Consider the following 13,922-nt stretch of genomic DNA (forward strand, 5'->3'; position numbering starts at 1 on the left):
TCCACGTTGTGTTTTGGGGCATTTCCTTTCGCAGGAACTAGGCCTACCCACACAAGTGAGGTAACATTTTTATTGGGAGACTTGGGGGAATGCTGGGTGGAAGGAAATTTGTGGCTCCTCTCAGATTCCAGAACTCTCTGTCACCGAAATGATGGAAAAATTTATTGTTCGGGTCAAATTTTGAGGTTTGCAAAGGATTCGGGGTAACAGAACCTGGTCAGAGCCCCACAAGTCACCACATCTTGGAATCCCCTAGGTGTCTAATTAAAAATGTTTTGCAGGTTTGGTAGGTTTCCCTCGGTGCCCGCTGGGCTAGAGGCCAAAATCCAAAGCTAGTCACTTTGTAAAAAACAGCACTCTCTTCTTTGTGAAAATGTGATGTCCCCGTTCTGTTTTGGGGCATTTCCTTTCATGGGCGCTAGGCCTAATCACACAAGTGAGGTACTATGTTTATTGGGAGACTTGAGAGAATGCTGGGTAGAAGGAAATTTGTGGCTCCTCTCAGAGTCCAGGAACTTATGTTACCGAAATAAGAGGAAAAAGTGTTTTTTTGGCCAAATTTTTAGATTTGCAAAGGATTCTGGGTATGAGAATCTGGTCATAGCCCCACAAGTCACCCCATCTGGGATTTCTCTAGGTGTCTAGTTTTTAAAAATGCACAGGTTTGCTAGGTTTCCCTAGGTGCCAGCTGAGCTAGAGGCCAAAATTCACAGCTAGGCACTTTGTAAAAAACAGGTCTGTTTTCTTTGTGAAAATGTGATGTATCCACGTTGTGTTTTGGGGCATTTACTGTTGCAGCTCTAGGCCTAGCCACAAAAGTGAGGTACCATTTTTATCGGGAGACTTGAGGGAATGATGGGTAGAAGGGAATTTGTGGCTCCTCTCAGATTCCAGAACTTTCTGTCACCGAAATGAGAAGAAAAAGTGTTTTTTTTTTGCCAAATTGTGAGTTTTGCAGAGGACTCTGAGTAACAGAACCTGGTCACAGCCCCACAGGTCACCCCATCTTGGATTCCACCAGAGGTCTAGTTTTAAAAAATGCACAGGTTTTCTAGGTTTCCATAGGTGCCAGCTGAGCTAGAGGCCAAAATCTATGGCTAGGCACTTTCTAAAAAACAGCTGTTTTCTTTGTGAAAATGTGATGTGTCCAAATTGTGTTTTGGAGGCATGTCCTTTTGCGGGCGCTAGGCCTACCCACACAAGTGAGGTACCATTTTTATTGGGAGACTTGGGGGAATGCTGGGTGGAAGGAAATTTGTGGCTCCTCTCAGATTCCAGAACTTTCTGTCACCGAAAAGAGAGAAAAAAGTGTTTTTTTGGCCTCATTTTGAGGTTTGCAAAGGATTCTGGGTAACAAAACCTGGTCAGAGACCCACAAGTCACCCCATCTTGAATTCCCCTAGGTGTCTAGTTTAAAAAAAATGCACAGCAGGTTTGCAAGGTTTTCCTAGGTGCCGGCTGAGCTATAGGCCAAAATCCACAGCTAGGCACTTTGTAAAAAACAGCTCTGTTTTCTTTGTGAAAATGTGATGTGTCCAAATTGTGTTTTGGAGGCATTTCCTTTCACGGGCGCTCGCCTACCCACACAAGTAAAGTACAATTTTTATTGGGAGACTTGGGGGAATGCTGGGTGGAAGGAAATTTGTGGCTCCTCTCAGATTCCAGAACTTTCTATCACCGAAATGAGAGGAAAAAGTGTTTTTTGGCCAAATTTTGAGGCCTGCAAAGGATTCTGGGTAACAGAACCTGGTCAGAGCACCACAAGTCACCCCATCTTCGATTCCCCTAAGTGTCTATTTTTCAAAAATGTGCAGGTTTGCTAGGTTTCCCCAAGTGCCGGCTGAGCGTGAGGCCAAAATCTACAGATAGGCACTTTGTAAAAAAGCAACTCAGTTTTCTTTATGAAAATGTGATGTGTCCTCAGTGTGTTTTGGGGGCATTTCCTTTCGCGGGCAGTAGGCCTAACCACACAAGTGAGGTACTATTTTTTATCGGAAGACTTAGGGGAACGCTGGGTGGAAGGAAATTTGTGGCTCCTCTCAGATTCCAGAACTTTCTGTCACTGAAATGAGAGGAAAAAGTGTTTTTTGGCCAAATTTTGAGGCCTGCAAAGGATTCTGGGTATGAGAACCTGGTCATAGCCCCACAAGTCACCCCATCTTTGATTTCTCTAGGTGTCTAATTTTTAAAAATGCACAGGTTTGCTAGGTTTCCCGAGGTGCCAGCTGAGCTAGAGGCCAAAATCCACACCTAGGCACTTTGCAAAAAACAGCTCTGTTTTCTTTGTGAAAATGTGATGTATCCACGTTGTGTTTTGGGGCATTTCCTGTTGCGGGCTCTACGCCTAGCCACACAAGTGAGGTACCATTTTTTGCGGGAGACTTGAGGGAATGATGGGTAGAAGGAAATTTGTGGCTCCTCTCAGATTCCAGATCTTTCTGTCACCGAAATGAGAGGAAAAATTGTTTTTTTGGCCAAATTTTGAGGTTTGTAAAGGATTCTGGGTAACAGAATCTGGTCAGAGCCCCACAAGTCCCCCCCGTCTTGGATTCCCCTAAGGGTCTAGTTTTAAAAAATGCACAGGTTTGCTAGGTTTCCCTAGGTACCGGTTGAGCTAGAGGTCAAAATCCACTGCTAGGCACTTTGTAAAAAACAGCTCTGTTTCCTTTCTGAAAATGTGATGTGTCCACATTGTGTTTTGGGGCACTTCCTCTCGCGGGCGCTAGGCCTACCCACACAAGTGAGGTACCATTTTTATTGGGAGACTTGGGGGAGTGCTGGGTTGAAGGTAATTTGTGGCTCCTCTCAGATTCCAGAACTTTCCTTTAACGAAATGAGAGAAAAAGGTGTTTTTTTGGCCACATTTTGAGTTTTGCAAAGGATTCTGGGTACCAGAACCTGTTCAGAGTCTCACAAGTCAACCCATCTTGGATTTCCCTATGTGTCTATTTTTAAAAAATGTGCAGGTTTGCCTGGTTTTCACAGGTACTGGCTGAGCTAGAGGCCAAAATACACAGCTAGGCATTTTGTAAAAAACAGCTCTGTTTTAATTGTGAAAATGTGATGTGTCCACGTTGTGTTTTGGAGCATTTCCTCTTGAGTGCGCTAGGCCTACCCAAACAAGTGAGGTACTATTTTAATCGGAAGATTTGGAGGAATGCTGGGTGGAAGGAAATTTGTGTCTCCTCTCAGATTCCAGAACTTTCTGTCACCGAAATAAGAGAAAAAAGTGAGTTTTTGGCCTCATTTTGAGGTTTGCAAAGGATTCTGGGTAACAAAACCTGGTCAGAGACCCACAAGTCACCCCATCTTGAATTCCCCTAGGTGTCTAGATTTAAAAAAAATGCACAGCAGGTTTGCAAGGTTTTCCTAGGTGCCGGCTGAGCTGTAGGCCAAAATCCACATCTAGGCCCTTTGTAAAAAACAGCTCTGTTTTCTTTGTGAAAATGTGATGTGTCCAAATTGTGTTTTGGAGGCATTTCCTTTCACGGGCGCTCGCCTACCCACACAAGTAAAGTAAAATTTTTATTGTGAGACTTGGGGGAATGCTGGGTGGAAGGAAATTTGTGGCTCCTCTCAGATTCCAGAACTTTCTATCACTGAAATGAGAGGAAAAAGTGTTTTTTGGCCTAATTTTGAGGCCTGCAAAGGATTCTGGGTAACAGAACCTGGTCAGAGCACCACAAGTCACCCCATCTTCGATTCACATAAGTGTCTATTTTTCAAAAATGTGCAGGTTTGCTAGGTTTCCCCAGGTGTGGGCTGAGCTATAGGCCAAAACCTACAGTTAGGCACTTTGTAAACAACAGCTCTGTTTTCTTTGTGAAAATGTGATGTGTCCACAGTGTGTTTTGGGGCATTTCCTTTCGAGGGCACTAGGCCTACCCACACAAGTGAGGTTCTATTTTGTATCGGAAGACTTAGGGGAACGCTGGGTGGAAGGAACTTTGTGGCTCCTCTCAGATTCCAGAACTTTCTGTCAACGAAATGAGATGAAAAAGTGTTTTTTGGCCAAATTTTGAGATTTGCAAAGGATTCTGGGTATGAGAACCTGTTCATTGCCCCACAAGTCACCCCATCTGCGATTTCTCTAGGTGTCTAGTTTTTAAAAATGCACAGGTTTGCTAGGTTTCCCTAGGTGCCAGCTGAGCTAGAGGCCAAAATCCACAGCTAGGCACTTTGTAAAAAACAGCTCTGTTTTCTTTGTGAAAATGTGATGTATCCACGTTGTGTTTTGGGGCATTTACTGTTGCAGCTCTAGGCCTAGCCACAAAAGTGAGGTACCATTTTTATCAGTAGACTTGAGGGAATGATGAGTAGAAGGGAATTTGTGGCTCCTCTCAGATTCCAGAACTTTCTGTCACCGAAATGAGAAGAAAAAGTGTTTTTATTTTGCCAAATTGTGAGTTTTGCAGAGGACTCTGAGTAACAGAACCTGGTCATAGCCCCACAGGTCACCCCATCTTGGATTCCACTAGAGGTCTAGTTTTCAAAAATGCACAGGTTTGCTAGGTTTCCATGGGTGCCGGCTGAGCTAGAGGCCAAAATCTATGGCTAGGCACTTTCTAAAAAACAGTTCTGTTTTCTTTGTGAAAATGTGATGTGTCCAAATTGTGTTTTGGAGGCATGTCCTTTTGCGGGCGCTAGGCCTACCCACACAAGTGAGGTACCATTTTTATTGGGAGACTTGGGGGAATGCTGGGTGGAAGGAAATTTGTGGCTCCTCTCAGATTCCAGAACTTTCTGTCACCGAAATGAGAGAAAAAAGTGTTTTTTTGGCCTCATTTTGAGGTTTGCAAAGGATTCTGGGTAACAAAACCTGGTCAGAGACCCACAAATCACCCCATCTTGAATTCCCCTAGGTGTCTAGTTTAAAAAAATGCACAGCAGGTTTGCAAGGTTTTCCTAGGTGCCGGCTGAGCTATAGGCCAAAATCCACAGCTAGGCACTTTGTAAAAAACAGCTCTGTTTTCTTTGCTAAAATGTGATGTGTCCAAATTGTGTTTTGGAGGCAATTCCTTTCACGGGCGCTCGCCTACCCACACAAGTAAAGTACAATTTTTATTGGGAGACTTGGGGGAATACTGGGTGGAAGGAAATTTGTGGCTCCTCTCAGATTCCAGAACTTTCTATCACCGAAATGAGAGGAAAAAGTGTTTTTTGGCCAAATTTTGAGGCCTGCAAAGGATTCTGGGTAACAGAACCTGGTCAGAGCACCACAAGTCACCCCATCTTCGATTCCCCTAAGTGTCTATTTTTCAAAAATGTGCAGGTTTTCTAGGTTTCCCCAAGTGCCGGCTGAGCTTGAGGCCAAAATCTACAGCTAGGCACTTTGTAAAAAAGCAACTCAGTTTTCTTTATGAAAATGTGATGTGTCCTCAGTGTGTTTTGGGGGCATTTCCTTTTGCGGGCAGTAGGCCTAACCACACAAGTGACGTACTATTTTTAATCGGAAGACTTAGGGGAACGCTGGGTGGAAGGAAATTTGTGGCCCCTCTCAGATTCCAGAACTTTCTGTCACTGAAATGAGAGGAAAAGGTGTTTTTTGGCCAAATTTTGAGATTTGCAAAGGATTCTGGGTATGAGAACCTGGTCATAGCCCCACAAGTCACCCCATCTTTGATTTCTCTATGTGTCTAAATTTTAAAAATGCACAGGTTTGCTAGGTTTCCCAAGGTGCCAGCTGAGCTAGAGGCCAAAATCCACACCTAGGCACTTTGTAAAAAACAGCTCTGTTTTCTTTGTGAAAATGTGATGTATCCGTGTTGTGTTTTGGGGCATTTCCTGTTGCGGGCTCTACGCCTAGCCACACAAGTGAGGTACCATTTTTTGCGGGAGACTTGAGGGAATGATGGGTAGAAGGACATTTGTGGCTCCTCTCAGATGCCAGAACTTTCTGTCACCGAAATGAGAGGGAAAATGTTTTTTTTGGCCAAATTTTGAGGTTTGTAAAGGATTCTGGGTAACAGAATCTGGTCAGAGCCCCACAAGTCCCCCCCGTCTTGGATTCCCCTAAGGGTCTAGTTATAAAAAATGCACAGGTTTGCTAGGTTTCCCTAGGTGCCGGCTGAGCTAGAGGTCAGAATCCACTGCTAGGCACTTTGTAAAAAACAGCTCTGTTTCCTTTCTGAAAATGTGATGTGTCCACATTGTGTTTTGGGGCACTTCCTGTCGCGGGCGCTAGGCCTACCCAGACAAGTGAGGTACCATTTTTATTGGGAGACTTAGGGGAGTGCTGGGTTGAAGGTAATTTGTGGCTCGTCTCAGATTCCAGAACTTTCTGTCAACGAAATGAGATGAAAAAGTGTTTTTTGGCCAAATTTTGAGATTTGCAAAGGATTCTGGGTATGAGAACATGGTCATTGCCCCACAAGTCACCCCATCTGCGATTTCTCTAGGTGTCTAGTTTTTAAAAATGCACAGGTTTGCTAGGTTTCCCTAGGTGCCAGCTGAGCTAGAGGCCAAAATCCACAGCTAGGCACTTTGTAAAAAACAGCTCTGTTTCCTTTCTGAAAATGTGATGTGTCCACATTGTGTTTTGGGGCACTTCCTGTTGCAGCTCTAGGCCTAGCCACAAAAGTGAGGTACCATTTTTATCGGGAGACTTGAGGGAATGATAAGTAGAAGGGAATTTGTGGCTCCTCTCAGATTCCAGAACTTTCTGTCACGAAATGAGAAGAAAAAGTGGTTTTTTTTTTGCCAAATTGTGAGTTTTGCGGAGGACTCTGAGTAACAGAACCTGGTCATAGCCCCACAGGTCACCCCATCTTGGATTCCACTAGAGGTCTAGTTTTCAAAAATGCACAGGTTTGCTAGGTTTCCATAGGTGCCGGCTGAGCTAGAGGCCAAAATCTATGGCTAGGCACTTTCTAAAAAACAGTTCTGTTTTCTTTGTGAAAATGTGATGTGTCCAAATTGTGTTTTGGAGGCATGTCCTTTTGCGGGCGCTAGGCCTACCCACACAAGTGAGGTACCATTTTTATTGGGAGACTTGGGGGAATGCTGGGTGGAAGGAAATTTGTGGCTCCTCTCAGATTCCAGAACTTTCTGTCCCCGAAATGAGAGAAAAAAGTGTTTTTTTGGCCTCTTTTTGGGGTTTGCAAAGGATTCTGGGTAACAAAACCTGGTCAGAGACCCACAAGTCACCCCATCTTGAATTCCCCTAGGTGTCTAGTTTAAAAAAAATGCACAGCAGGTTTTCAAGGTTTTCCTAGGTGCCGGCTGAGCAAAAGGCCAAAATCCACAGCTAGGCACTTTGTAAAAAACAGCTCTGTTTTCTTTGTGAAAATGTGATGTGTCCAAATTGTGTTTTGGTGGCATTTCCTTTCACTGGGCGCTCACCTACCCACTCAAGTAAAGTACAATTTTTATTGGGAGACTTGGGGGAATGCTGGGTGGAAGGAAATTTGTGGCTCCTCTCAGATTCCAGAACTCTCTCTCACCAAAATCAGAGGACAAAGTGTTAGTGTTGGCTTTTTGGCCAAATTTTGAGGTTTGCAAAGGATTCTGGGTAACAGAATCTGGTCAGAGCCCCACAAGTCACCCCGTCTTGGATTCCCCTAAGGGTCTAGTTTTTAAAAATGTGCAGGTTTGCTAGGTTTCCCTAGGTGCCGGGTGAGCTAGAGGCCAAAATCCACAGCTAGGCACTTTGCAAAAAATAGCTCTGTTTTCTTTGGGAAAATGTTGTGTGTCCACGTTGTGCTTTGGGGCATTTCCTCTTGTGGGCGCTAGGCCTACCCACACATTTATATCAGGAACTTGTGGGAACGCGGGGGTGAGGGAAATTTGTGGCTCCTCTCAGATTCCAGAACTTTCTGTCACCGAAATGAGAGAAAAAGGTCTTTTTGTGGCCAAATTTTGAGATTTGCAAAGGATTCTGGGTAACAAAACCTGGTCAGAGCCCCACAAGTCACCCCATCTTGGATTCCTCTAGGTGTCTAGTTTGAAAAAAATGCTCAGGTTTGCTAGGTTTCCCTAGGTGAAGGCTGAGCTAGAGGCCAAAATCCACAGCTAGGCACTTTGTAAAAAACAGCTCTGTTTTCTTTGGGAAAATGTGATGTGCCCACGTTGTGTTTTGGGGCATGTCCTTTCGAGGGCGCTAAGCCTAACCACACAAGTGAGGTACCATTTTTATTGGGAGACTTGGGGGAGTGCTGGGTGGAAGGAAATTTGTGGCTCCTCTCGGATTCCAGAACTTTCTATCACCGAAATGAGAGGAAAAAGTGTTTTTTTGACTAAATTTTGAGGTTTGCAAAGGTTTCTGGGTAACAGAAGCTGGTCAGAGCACCACAAATCACCCCATCTTCGATTCCCCTAAGTGTCTATTTTTCAAAAATGTGCAGGTTAGCTAGGTTTCCCCAGGTGTGGGCTGAGCTATAGGCCAAAGTCTACAGCTCGTCACTTTCTAAAAACAGCTCTTTTCTTTGTGAAAATGTGAAGTTCCAAATTGTGTTTTGGGGCATTCCCTTTCGTGGGCGCTACGCCTACCCACACAAGTATGGTAGTATTTTTATTGGAAGACTTAGGGGAACGCTGGGTGGGAGGAAATTTGTGGCTCCTCTCAGATTCCAGAACTTTCTATCACCGAAATGAGAGGAAAAAGTGTTTTTTTGGCTAAATTTTGAGGCTTGCAAAGGTTTCTGGGTAACAGAAGCTGGTCAGAGCACCACAAGTCACCCCATCTTCGATTCCCCTAAGTGTCTATTTTTCAAAAATGTGCAGGTTAGCTAGGTTTCCCCAGGTGTGGGCTGAGCTATAGGCCAAAGTCTACAGCTCGGCACTTTGTAAAAAACACCTCTGTTTTCTTTGTGAAAATGTGATGTATCCACAGTGTGTTTTGGTGCATTTCCTTTCGCGGGCACTAGGCCTACCCACACAAGTGAGGTACTAATTTTTTATCGGAAGACTTAGGGGATCGCTGGGTGGAAGGAAATTTGTGGCTCCTCTCAGATTCCATAACTTTCTGTCAACGAAATGAGAGGAAAAAGTGTTTTTTGGCCAAATTTTTAGATTTGCAAAGGATTCTGGGTATGAGAATCTGGTCTTAGCCCCACAAGTCACCCCATCTGGGATTTCTCTAGGTGTCTAGTTTTTAAAAATGCACAGGTTTGCTAGGTTTCCCTAGGTGCCAGCTGAGCTAGAGGCCAAAATTCACAGCTAGGCACTTTGTAAAAAACAGGTCTGTTTTCTTTGTGAAAATGTGATGTATCCACGTTGTGTTTTGGGGCATTTACTGTTGCAGCTCTAGGCCTAGCCACAAAAGTGAGGTACCATTTTTATCGGGAGACTTGAGGGAATGATGGGTAGAAGGGAATTTGTGGCTCCTCTCAGATTCCAGAACTTTCTGTCACCGAAATGAGAAGAAAAAGTGTTTTTTTTTTGCCAAATTGTGAGTTTTGCAGAGGACTCTGAGTAACAGAACCTGGTCAAAGCCCCACAGGTCACCCCATCTTGGATTCCACCAGAGGTCTAGTTTTAAAAAATGCACAGGTTTTCTAGGTTTCCATAGGTGCCAGCTGAGCTAGAGGCCAAAATCTATGGCTAGGCACTTTCTAAAAAACAGCTGTTTTCTTTGTGAAAATGTGATGTGTCCAAATTGTGTTTTGGAGGCATGTCCTTTTGCGGGCGCTAGGCCTACCCACACAAGTGAGGTACCATTTTTATTGGGAGACTTGGGGGAATGCTGGGTGGAAGGAAATTTGTGGCTCCTCTCAGATTCCAGAACTTTCTGTCACCGAAAAGAGAGAAAAAAGTGTTTTTTTGGCCTCATTTTGAGGTTTGCAAAGGATTCTGGGTAACAAAACCTGGTCAGAGACCCACAAGTCACCCCATCTTGAATTCCCCTAGGTGTCTAGTTTAAAAAAAATGCACAGCAGGTTTGCAAGGTTTTCCTAGGTGCCGGCTGAGCTATAGGCCAAAATCCACAGCTAGGCACTTTGTAAAAAACAGCTCTGTTTTCTTTGTGAAAATGTGATGTGTCCAAATTGTGTTTTGGAGGCATTTCCTTTCACGGGCGCTCGCCTACCCACACAAGTAAAGTACAATTTTTATTGGGAGACTTGGGGGAATGCTGGGTGGAAGGAAATTTGTGGCTCCTCTCAGATTCCAGAACTTTCTATCACCGAAATGAGAGGAAAAAGTGTTTTTTGGCCAAATTTTGAGGCCTGCAAAGGATTCTGGGTAACAGAACCTGGTCAGAGCACCACAAGTCACCCCATCTTCGATTCCCCTAAGTGTCTATTTTTCAAAAATGTGCAGGTTTGCTAGGTTTCCCAAAATGTGCCGGCTGAGCTTGAGGCCAAAATCTACAGATAGGCACTTTGTAAAAAAGCAACTCAGTTTTCTTTATGAAAATGTGATGTGTCCTCAGTGTGTTTTGGGGGCATTTCCTTTCGCGGGCAGTAGGCCTAACCACACAAGTGAGGTGCTATTTTTTATCGGAAGACTTAGGGGAACGCTGGGTGGAAGGAAATTTGTGGCTCCTCTCAGATTCCAGAACTTTCTGTCACTGAAATGAGAGGAAAAAGTGTTTTTTGGCCAAATTTTGAGATTTGCAAAGGATTCTGGGTATGAGAACCTGGTCATAGCCCCACAAGTCACCCCATCTTTGATTTCTCTAGGTGTCTAATTTTGAAAAATGCACAGGTTTGCTAGGTTTCCCGAGGTGCCAGCTGAGCTAGAGGCCAAAATCCACACCTAGGCACTTTGCAAAAAACAGCTCTGTTTTCTTTGTGAAAATGTGATGTATCCGCGTTGTGTTTTGGGGCATTTCCTGTTGCGGGCTCTACGCCTAGCCACACAAGTGAGGTACCATTTTTTGCGGGAGACTTGAGGGAATGATGGGTAGAAGGAAATTTGTGGCTCCTCTCAGATTCCAGAACTTTCTGTCACCGAAATGAGAGGAAAAATGTTTTTTTTGGCAAAATTTTGAGGTTTGTAAAGGATTCTGGGTAACAGAATCTGGTCAGAGCCCCACAAGTCCCCCCCGTCTTGGATTCCCCTAAGGGTCTAGTTTTAAAAAATGCACAGGTTTGCTAGGTTTCCCTAGGTACCGGTTGAGCTAGAGGTCAAAATCCACTGCTAGGCACTTTGTAAAAAACAGCTCTGTTTCCTTTCTGAAAATGTGATGTGTCCACATTGTGTTTTGGGGCACTTCCTCTCGCGGGCGCTAGGCCTAACCACACAAGTGAGGTACCATTTTTATTGGGAGACTTGGGGGAGTGCTGGGTTGAAGGTAATTTGTGGCTCCTCTCAGATTCCAGAACTTTCCTTTAACGAAATGAGAGAAAAAGGTGTTTTTTTGGCCACATTTTGAGTTTTGCAAAGGATTCTGGGTACCAGAACCTGTTCAGAGTCTCACAAGTCAACCCATCTTGGATTTCCCTATGTGTCTATTTTTAAAAAATGTGCAGGTTTGCCTGGTTTTCACAGGTACTGGCTGAGCTAGAGGCCAAAATACACAGCTAGGCATTTTGTAAAAAACAGCTCTGTTTTAATTGTGAAAATGTGATGTGTCCACGTTGTGTTTTGGAGCATTTCCTCTTGAGTGCGCTAGGCCTACCCAAACAAGTGAGGTACTATTTTCATCGGAAGATTTGGAGGAATGCTGGGTGGAAGGAAATTTGTGTCTCCTCTCAGATTCCAGAACTTTCTGTCACCGAAATAAGAGAAAAAAGTGGGTTTTTGGCCTCATTTTGAGGTTTGCAAAGGATTCTGGGTAACAAAACCTGGTCAGAGACCCACAAGTCACCCCATCTTGAATTCCCCTAGGTGTCTAGATTTAAAAAAAGTGCACAGCAGGTTTGCAAGGTTTTCCTAGGTGCCGGCTGAGCTATAGGCCAAAATCCACATCTAGGCACTTTGTAAAAAACAGCTCTGTTTTCTTTGTGAAAATGTGATGTGTCCAAATTGTGTTTTGGAGGCATTTCCTTTCACGGGCGCTCGCCTACCCACACAAGTAAAGTACAATTTTTATTGGGAGACTTGGGGGAATGCTGGGTGGAAGGAAATTTGTGGCTCCTCTCAGATTCCAGAACTTTCTATCACCGAAATGAGAGGAAAAAGTGTTTTTTTGCCAAATTTTGAGGCCTGCAAAGGATTCTGGGTAACAGAACCTGGTCAGAGCACCACAAGTCACCCCATCTTCGATTCACCTAAGTGTCTATTTTTCAAAAATGTGCAGGTTTGCTAGGTTTCCCCAGGTGTGGGCTGAGCTATAGGCCAAAACCTACAGTTAGGCACTTTGTAAACAACAGCTCTGTTTTCATTGTGAAAATGTGATGTGTCCACAGTGTGTTTTGGGGCATTTCCTTTCGAGGGCGCTAGGCCTACCCACACAAGTGAGGTACTATTTTGTATCGGAAGACTTAAGGGAACGCTGGGTGGAAGTAACTTTGTGGCTCCTCTCAGATTCCAGAACTTTTTGTCAACGAAATGAGATGAAAAAGTGTTTTTTGGCCAAATTTTGAGATTTGCAAAGGATTCTGGGTATGAGAACCTGTTCATTGCCCCACAAGTCACCCCATCTGCGATTTCTCTAGGTGTCTAGTTTTTAAAAATGCACAGGTTTGCTAGGTTTCCCTAGGTGCCAGCTGAGCAAGAGGCCAAAATCCAAAGCTAGGCACTTTGTAAAAAACAGCTCAGTTTTCTTTGTGAAAATGTGATGTATCCACGTTGTGTTTTGGGGCATTTACTGTTGCAGCTCTAGGCCTAGCCACAAAAGTGAGGTACCATTTTTATCAGGAGACTTGAGGGAATGATGAGTAGAAGGGAATTTGTGGCTCCTCTCAGATTCCAGAACTTTCTGTCACTGAAATGAGAAGAAAAAGTGTTTTTATTTTGCCAAATTGTGAGTTTTGCAGAGGACTCTGAGTAACAGAACCTGGTCATAGCCCCACAGGTCACCCCATCTTGGATTCCACTAGAGGTCTAGTTTTCAAAAATGCACAGGTTTGCTAGGTTTCCATGGGTGCCGGCTGAGCTAGAGGCCAAAATCTATGGCTAGGCACTTTCTAAAAAACAGTTCTGTTTTCTTTGTGAAAATGTGATGTGTCCAAATTGTGTTTTGGAGGCATGTCCTTTTGCGGGCGCTAGGCCTACCCACACAAGTGAGGTACCATTTTTATTGGGAGACTTGGGGGAATGCTGGGTGGAAGGAAATTTGTGGCTCCTGTCAGATTCCAGAACTTTCTGTCACCGAAATTAGAGAAAAAAGTGTTTTTTTGGCCTCATTTTGAGGTTTGCAAAGGATTCTGGGTAACAAAACCTGGTCAGAGACCCACAAGTCACCCCATCTTGAATTCCCCTAGGTGTCTGGTTTAAAAAAATGCACAGCAGGTTTGCAAGGTTTTCCTAGGTGCCGGCTGATCTATAGGCCAAAATCCACAGCTAGGCACTTTGTAAAAAACAGCTCTGTTTTCTTTGTGAAAATGTGATGTGTCCAAATTGTGTTTTGGAGGCATTTCCTTTCACGGGCGCTCGCCTACCCACACAAGTAAAGTACCATTTTTATTGGGAGACTTGGGGGAATGCTGGGTGGAAGGAAATTTGTGGCTCCTCTCAGATTCCAGAACTTTCTATCACCGAAATGAGAGGAAAAAGTGTTTTTGGGCCAAATTTTGAGGCCTGCAAAGGATTCTGGGTAACAGAACCTGGTCAGAGCACCACAAGTCACCCCATCTTCGATTCCCCTAAGTGTCCATTTTTCAAAAATGTGCAGGTTTGCTAGGTTTCCCCAAGTGCCGGCTGAGCTTGAGGCCAAAATCTACAGCTAGGCACTTTGTAAAAAAGCAACTCAGTTTTCTTTATGAAAATGTGATGTGTCCTCAGTGTGTTTTGGGGGCATTTCCTTTTGCGGGCAGTAGGCCTAACCACACAAGTGACGTACTATTTTTTATCGGAAGACTTAGGGGAACGCTGGGTGG

This window comes from Pleurodeles waltl, chromosome 3_1, assembly GCF_031143425.1.
Source record: "Pleurodeles waltl isolate 20211129_DDA chromosome 3_1, aPleWal1.hap1.20221129, whole genome shotgun sequence".
NCBI classification, from domain to species: Eukaryota; Metazoa; Chordata; class Amphibia; order Caudata; family Salamandridae; genus Pleurodeles; species Pleurodeles waltl.